This window comes from Bos mutus, unplaced genomic scaffold, assembly GCF_027580195.1.
Source record: "Bos mutus isolate GX-2022 unplaced genomic scaffold, NWIPB_WYAK_1.1 CTG259, whole genome shotgun sequence".
NCBI lineage: Eukaryota > Metazoa > Chordata > Mammalia > Artiodactyla > Bovidae > Bos > Bos mutus.
This window is the reverse complement of record NW_027219761.1, coordinates 128,428-136,971: the sequence shown is the minus strand read 5'-3', so window position 1 is coordinate 136,971 and position 8,544 is coordinate 128,428. Positions and strand designations below refer to the sequence as shown.

Below are 8,544 nucleotides of genomic sequence, written 5' to 3'. Positions count from 1 at the left end.
ACTCCAGTATTCTTGCCTGGAGAATTCCCATGGACAGAGGAGCCTGGTGGGCTACAGTCCATAGGGTCACAAAGAGCTGGACAGGACTTAAGCAACTAGCGTGCACCTCAGTGATGGAGAGAGCCAGCACTCAGACCTAGGCAGTTTGCCTCCAGAGCCCTTCCGCTTGGCCTTCATGCTCAGTGGTCACTGAGAAGACTTCACTAAGGTTTGCATTTCCTCCTTTATGATCAACCTCAAGGTTTCAAAGAGAAGAAGAATATTGAAAGGAAGGCCTATGATTACTCACAACCAATTACTGAAAAGAAGAAGAAAAGGAGAGAGAGAGTAAACAAAACCTCTAAAACCTCTAAAACAAAACCTCTAGTAAAACAAAATCTTTCCCCAGAAACAGATTCCCTGACTCTGGAGATGATTCAATCACACCTCCCAACCAGAAGTGTTTATGGGCCTTGAATCTCCTGGTCTGAAACAAGGGCATTCCCAAAGGAGCTCATAGGAAAAAGAGGTAGCAGTGCCTTCTGTGTTCAAAGGGTAGAGGGGACAGCTAAGCATTCCTGCCTATCTTGACTTCAGGGAGAGGGAGTGCTCCCGAAGGGAAAAGAAGTAGGAAGACATCCAACAAAAATCAGACAAAAGCATGTTTTTACAGTTCATTAATGAAGACATCACTTTAATATTTAGCCACATTCATGTATCTTTACCTGACATTTCCCATACTTGGATTCACATTTTTCATTTAGAAATTTTGTTTTGAAAACTGATTATATCTCATTATCTTAACTGAAAGGAAGCCTGGCATACTGAAGTCCATGGGGGTCTCAGAGTCAGACACCACTGAGCGACTGAATAACCACAACCACAACTGAACTGCTACTATCAATTGCCACAAGCAGGATGTAATTATAAAATTAAATAAAAAGAAAGCAGGTGTTACTATGGTTAATAACAGAGTTAATAAGTGGAGCTCATGAGTTTGCACAAACATTCCCAGGAGGCCTGGGCAAGGGCAGCCTTTAGAGGAACCTAGAGCAGCAGTGGGGCTGGAGTGATCACTGTGAGAAAACCCTGGTTGTGCCTGGTTTACCACTGCCCTGTAGTAGCCCCTAGAGCACCGAAGGCTCTTCATAGCAGCCAAGCGACACGCTAAATTCGTCCTTGCAACTGAAGCTCAGGGACGGCACACGGATCAGTACAGACTCACAAACTACTGGTACTACAGATGAAGGAAATGGAATAAAATGTCAATAATGTTGAGTAAGAAGACAGAACCTTGGAATTAAAAATCTTACTTGTACCAATTCACTAGATGAATGGCCTAGATCTGCATTTTCTAATACAGTGGCTGCTGGACAGATGTGATAGTTGAGTGCTTAAAACACGATGACTGTGGAGATGTTGCATAGTTGAATAGTTCTTTTTTTACTTCATATTACATAGTTAATTTATATTTAAATACCTATATATGGCTGGTGGCTACACTGTAGGACAGCACAGGGTAGAAAATAACCAGTGTGCTGTAAAGCCATCTGCTGTATTTCCCTGTAGCAATAAATGGGTTTTCGTAAGATCTCACGTCTACCAACAATTTTCAATGCCTTTCTCCATCTGGTTAGATACAGCCAGATGTCAGTTCATCCCCAGCATCTCTAGGGGCAGCTCTGCAGCAGCCTTTGCTTCCTCATAGATCCCCACACCTTCACCAAGGGACCAAGAGCCTCACCTGTCTTGCTGTCTCGCAGATGGGGTCTGAGCTGCCTTGATGGTAACAAGCCCTGCCTCTGTGGTACTGCTTCCCTCCTTTCCTCCCACCTTTGACTAATGTTGCTGCAGCACTGTGTAGGCCCAGTGCTGTATACTGCAGGGGTTTCCTTGTTCTGGAAGGCACCTGGAACAAGGGTAAGGCAGTCATGTCAGCAATAGCTGGACAGTGGTAGAACTTTGTCCCATCCCCTGGACAGTGCTTTCGATTGCCAAGAACTGGGATTTACTGAATTTTTCAAAGCTATTTCTTTATTACGCAGACAAGACTGCAAAATCTAAAAGGCTGCAGAATCAGAGAAACAACTTCCTTAGAGGACAATACAAAAAAAGGTTTGCAGTAGGGCTTGAGTGGTCCTGAAAAGGTCTTGACCTTCAATGGGAGCCAAACAACCAAGCCCAGGGAAGCTCAGCACCCAAGGGACTTCCACTCTGGAGGCCTTTACTTCATCATTCCACAAGTCCCTCCTGAGAGCATAGAGCATTATGGAGCAAAGTAAAAGCACAACAGGCCTCCCAGATCTACTAGGAACAGAGGCTGAGACATGAGGAGCACATTGGAAAAGCAAAGTGATATAGACACAGAGAGAATTATGATGTACTTGTTACCCACACACTAACCAGAAACTGGCTTTATTTAAAGACTAAGAGGTACTAGTGTTCCAACAGTTCAAAGGCTAAGTTTTCCATGAAAGGAAAATTTCCACTCTAGAACAAATGTCAAAGATACCTATGTAGTGTGTATAGACATTAATATAAAAATTATACTTTTATATTAGTAGTAAAGAGATTTTGAATGAGTTATCTCACATATTTATTCAGAAAAATTAGAGTTATTAGAATATTGTCATTAAGCAGAGCCAAAAACAGGATTTATAAAAGAGCCAGAAAAGAGAAAAGAAAGAAAAAAAAAAACACACACAAAATGTTTGGAAATGGGGAGTTCTGGTTTTTCTTTTCTTTGGAATAGTTGAGCTGGAAGTCACCAAACAGCTAGTCTGGATGGGTTGATCTGGCAAAGCTGAACAGCTAATCCGGTAAATAGGGTTGGCAATATGTGGACACTCCATCAATTCTTTTTTAAAAAATATTTTATTTATTTCTTATTTATTTATTTGACTGAACTGGGTCTTAGTTGTGGCATGTGGGATCTAGTTCCCTGACCCCAGGTCCTTTGCATTGGGAGCTCAGAGTCTTGGCCACTGGACCGCTGGGGAAGTCCCATTCCATCAATTCTTGAAAGTTTAATTGTGAAATGAATATGGCAGCTTTTCTAGGTGTAATAGCTGCCAGTATCCTCCCTTGGGCATCTCTGAGTTGTTGTTCAGTTGCTCAGTCATGTCAGACTCTGTGACCCATAGATTGCAGCACACCAGTCTTCTCTGTCCTTCACCATCTCTGGGAACTTACTCAAACTCGTGTCCATTGAGTCAGTGATGCCATCCAACCATCTCATCCTCTGTTGTCCCCTTCTCCTCCTGTCTTCAATCTTTCCCAGCATCAGAGTCTTTCCAATGAATCAGCTCTTTGCATCAGGTGGCCTAAGTACGGGAGCTTCAGCTTCAGCATCAGTCCTTTTGAATATTCAGGGTTGATTTCCTATAACTGATTGACTGGTTTGATCTCCTTTCAGTCCAAGTTAGTTAAGCCTAATTGAACTACCTTCCACATCAGGATTTCTCAGTTTAACCCCTCCTTCCTTGGCTCGTAATTGTTCCTAAAAGAGCAGATTTGATCATGAATGCTTTGCTTTCTCTTTGACACAGTATTAACAGTTGGACGTCAGCATAAGATAATGGTTGTGAGCACATAAGTAATCAGATATCTGATAGTGAAGGAGAGGCGTAAATCTGACAGTAGCCAAATTATCACAGTATTTTGAATTGACTTTGTCTCCTCGCCTAGGCGAAAGCATAAGAATCAGCATCACTCTGGCAATAGCCAAGTGGCTTTAAACTTTTTGAAACTGAGTTCTGTTTATGTTTTCTTGTGCTGTGCAAAATTTGTAAGTTTAATTAGGTCCCATTTGTTTATTTTTGTTTCCATTTCCAGTACTCTATGAGACCGATCCAAAACGCTATTACTGAGATTTATGTCAAAGAGTGTTCTGCCTATGTTTTCCCCTAGGAATTTTATAGTATTTAGCCTTACATTTAGGTCTTTAATCCATTTTTTGTGTCTCTTTTTGTTTATGGTGTTAAAAGAAAGCTCTAATTTCATTTTTTTTTTTTTTAGACTCCACTGGCTCTTTATTGCTAGGCATGGGCTTTCTGTAATTGCAGCGAGCAGAGGCTGCTCTTGGTTGCACCGTGCGGGCCTCTCATCGCGGGCTTCTCTTGTGGAAAACAGGCTCTAGGTGTACAGGTGTCAGTAGTTGCAGAATGCTGGCTTAGTTGCTCCACGACATGTGGGATCTTCCTGGACCAGGAATGCCGTGTATCCTGCACTGGCAGGTGGATTCTTAACCACTGGACCACCTCTTAACATTGGACCACCTGGGAAGTCCCTCTAATTTCATTCTTTTACATATAGCTGGTCATTTCCCCAGCACCACTTACTGAAGAGACTGTCTTTTCTCCATTGTGCATTCTTGCCTTCTTTGTCATGATGAATTGACTGTAGGTGTGTGCGTTTATTTCTGGGCTTCCTCTTCTGCTCCATTGATCTCTATTCTGTTTTGTGCCAGTACTATACTGCTTTTGTTTTGTTTGCTGTTTCTTTGAAGCATGTTCTGAAGTCAGGGAAGCTGATTCCTCCACCTTGTTTGTCTTTGTCAAGATTGCTTTGGCTATTCTGGGTCTTTTGTGTTTCCATACAATTAAAAACTTTTTTTTCTAGTTCTGTGGGAAATGCCATTGATAATTTGATAGGAGTTACATTGAATCTATACATTGCCCTGGGTCATACAGTCACTGTAACACAATATATCTTTCCATCTCTTTGTATCATCTTCAGTTTCTTTCATCAGTGTCTTACAGTTTTGGGAGTACAGGTCTTTTACCTCCTAAGTTTCCAAAGTAAAATGTAAACAAAGCAAAAAGAATGGGAACCTGCAGAATGGGAAAAAACATTTGCAAATGATACAACCAAGGCATTAATTTCTAAAATACACAAACAGCCCATAGAACTCAATAAAAACAAAACCAGACAACCCAATCAAGAAATGGTCAGAAAATCTAAACAGACATTTCTCCAAATAAGAAACACAGATGGACAACAGGCACATGAAAAAATACTCGACATCACTAATTATTAGAGTAATGAAAATTAAAACTACAATGAGCTATTACTTCAGGCTGGTCTGAATTGCCATCATAAAAAATCTACAAATAATAAATGTTGGAGAGGCTGAGGAATAATGGAATCCTCCTCCACTTATGGTGGGAATGTAAATTGGTATAATCAATATGGGGAACAGTATGGGGATTCCTTAAAAAACTAAAAATAGAGTTACCATATGATCCTGCAATTCCACTCCTGGACTTATATCCAGAGAACACTATAATTAAAAGAATATATATGCACCCCAATGTTCATTGCAACACTGTTTATAATTGCCAAGACATGGAAGCAGCCTAAATGTCCATAAACAGATCAATGGATAAAGAAGATGTGGTGTACACATACAATGTAATATTAGGCATATAAAAATGGAATAATGCTACTGGCCACAACATGGATGGACCTAGAGATTATCATGCTAAATGAAGTAAGCCAGAAAGAGAACGACAAATGTTATAGGATATCACTTATATGTGGAGTCTATAAGAAAAGATCCAAATAAGCTTATTTACAAAACAGAAATAGACTCACAGACATAGAAAACAAACTTATGCTTACCAAAGCTGAAAAGTGTGGGGGCAGGATAAATAGGAGGTTGGGATTAACATATATGGAAACAAATAAGGACCTACAGTATAGCATAGGGGAACTATTCTCAATATTTTGTAATACCCTATAAGGGAAAATGGGCTTCCCTAGTGGCTCAGATGGTAAAGAATGTGCCTGCAATGTGGGAGACCTGGGTTTGATCCTTGGGTCAGGAAGATGCCCTGGAGAAGGAAATGGCAACCCCTTCCAGTATCTTGCCTGGAGAACCTCAAGGACAGAGGAGCATGGCCGGCTATAGTCCATGGAGTTGTGAAGAGTCAGACACGACTGAGCGGGTAACACACACACACATAACGGAAAATAATCTGAAAAAGATATATATATGCTTCCCAGGTGGTGCTAGTAGTAAAGAACCCGCTTGTCAATGTAGTAGACATAAGAGAAGTGGGTTTGACCCCTGGGTGGGGAAAATCCCCTGGAGGAAGGCATGGCAACCCACTCCAGTATTCTTGCCTGGAAAATCAGAGGAGGCTGGCGGGCTAGAGTCCACAGTCACAAAGTTGGACTAGACTGAAGGGACTTAGCATGCACACATATATATATTCCCCTTCTAGCCTCCCAATTCCATTTTGATAAGGTTTCCCTTTATTAGATTTTATACCAGTCACATGGAATTTTCAAGTTTCTGGTAGATATGTTTTTTCTTCTTAAAGAAAAATGAAAGAGAATAAATCTGTTTTAACATTTTATGAGACTTACCACATAAAAATATTATCATTACAACATGTGACTCTGGCAACGTATCAAGTGTTTAAACAGCTCCAAGTGGTTTGTACCTCTCATATTAGACAGCAGAGGTCAAACGTATACTATAGGTGAGGTGAAGTGAAGTGCAGTCGCTCAGTCGTGTCCGACTCTTTGCAACCCCATGGACTGTACCCTACCAGACTCCTCTGTCCATGGGATTTTCCAGGCAATAGTACTGGAGTGGATTGCCATTTCCTTCTCCAGCAGATCTTCCCGACCCAGGGATGGAACCCAGGTCTCCCGCATTGTAGACAGACGCTTTACTGTCTGAGCCACCAAGGAAGAAGTTGAATTTCTGGGCCAAGCATGTAACTGTGTATGCATGACCTCTAACTGGTGCAAAATTTTTTCCAACATTGTTAAGCTTATTTATATTCTTCAGAAATGGAAGAGCATCCAGTGTTCTCCATCTTGCCAATATTTGGGGTGGTCAGTCCTTTTCTACTTTATTTTTTTAAGTCAGATTTCTTGAGATGTAATTTAAATTCAGTAAACTTCACTGACCTTAGATTATGCTACATTCTCTTCAATGATATAATTTCTTTGTGAAGCTAGATTTCAGTGATCACTGTGATAAAAAGCATTTCATGCAAAAAATGAATGTATAACAAATAACGTGGTGCTTTAAAAAGGTTTGAGAAGCTGTGCAGTGCTCCAAATTAAGGTTATGATTCTGATATATCAGAGCCCTGAAAACCACAAACCACTATGCTGAACTTTTGTCAGAGGAATACATAAGAATACCCATAGGCCAGGCACATAACTATAAAATATAGAAAGGTATGTGAACTCAGAAAACAACAGCATTCTCCAGCCAAAGTGGTATTTCTGTTGTCAACCAAAATCTATCAGGAAATTAGGGCAAAGAGGAAAAAGAAAGTGGGGGAGAGAGGGCTTTGCTGGCAATGAAAGATTATGCATTACTTAATTTAATATTAATCAAACACTTCAAGTGAACTCTAGACCTTGACATTGTAAATTAAGCTGCACAGTTGGGACATGAGAATGTTGGAATCACTTTTTAGTATATGTGGAATCATAGATTAGATGACACCTAAAAATATTTACCAAAAATTGTAAGTGGAATAGTTGAGTACTCTGGTTTCTAGAATTATAAGTGTTAATTCCCATTTAAAGATATTACCTATCTAGTATATTTAATATATTTGAACACAAAATTAAAACTTTATATAATTTAATATTTATTGGATGTAACATATGCCAGTTTGACCAGTACAACCAGTATAGGAAATTTAGGAAGTGCAATTTAGTTAGGATTTTCTTTTCTTTTTTTTTTTTAATAGTGAAAACTTTTATATTTGGAATTAGCCAGCTGGACTCAGTTTAGATGATGCCAATTTTGTTGGCAACATCCAAAGCATCATAGTCAGGAGCCAGTCGAACATATGCCTTCTTCTCTCCATCAGGCCTGATCAGAGTATTGACCTTAGCCACGTCAATGTCATAGAGCTTCTTCACAGCCTGTTTAATTTGGTGCTTGTTGGCCTTGACATCCACAATGAATACCAGTGTGTTGTTGTCTTCTATTTTCTTCATGGCTGACTCGGTGGTGAGGGGGAATTTGATGATGGCATAGTGGACAAGTTTGTTTCTCCTAGGGGCGCTCTTCAGAGGATATTTGGGCTGCCTCCTGAGCCGCAGTGTTTTGGGCCGCCGGAAGGTGGGCGACATCCGGATCTTCTTTTTTTTGTGGCTGTGGACACCTTTCAACACTGCTTTCTTGGCCTTCAAAGCCTTTGCTTTGGCTTCAGCTTTAGGAGGAGCAGGGGCTTCCTTCTTCGCCTTCAGCGCCATCTTCATGAAAAGGCTAGTTAGGATTTTCAAGTCAATATAAACCCAAGACTTGTATAGAGTGGAGTATTATGCTGTTATTATTTTCCACATTATAAGAAAATCTGAAAGAAAATATATAGTCACTTTTAGATCAAAATTACTAAAGTATTCTAACTTTTCTGAGTCACCTCAAATATATATAATATTTAAATTGTTTAATTTTTAAAATGTATTAAGATGCACCTGTGATGTTTCATTTTGTGTGTGTGTGTGTGTGTGTGCTAACTAATCAAGAACATCAATTGAATCTATAGCGAAATCTTTTATTTTCTCAGGTTAGAATTCAGCAAT

General features: G+C 40.0%; 1 non-coding gene across 1 annotated transcript; it reads right to left on the bottom strand.

Moving 5' to 3' along the window:
• Window positions 1–7,695: 7,695 nt before the first annotated feature.
• LOC102266460 (large ribosomal subunit protein uL23) lies at window positions 7,696–8,220 on the bottom strand. The gene has a single exon (XR_001351517.2). It is a non-coding gene; the product is annotated as a large ribosomal subunit protein uL23 (transcript).
• Window positions 8,221–8,544: the final 324 nt, after the last annotated feature.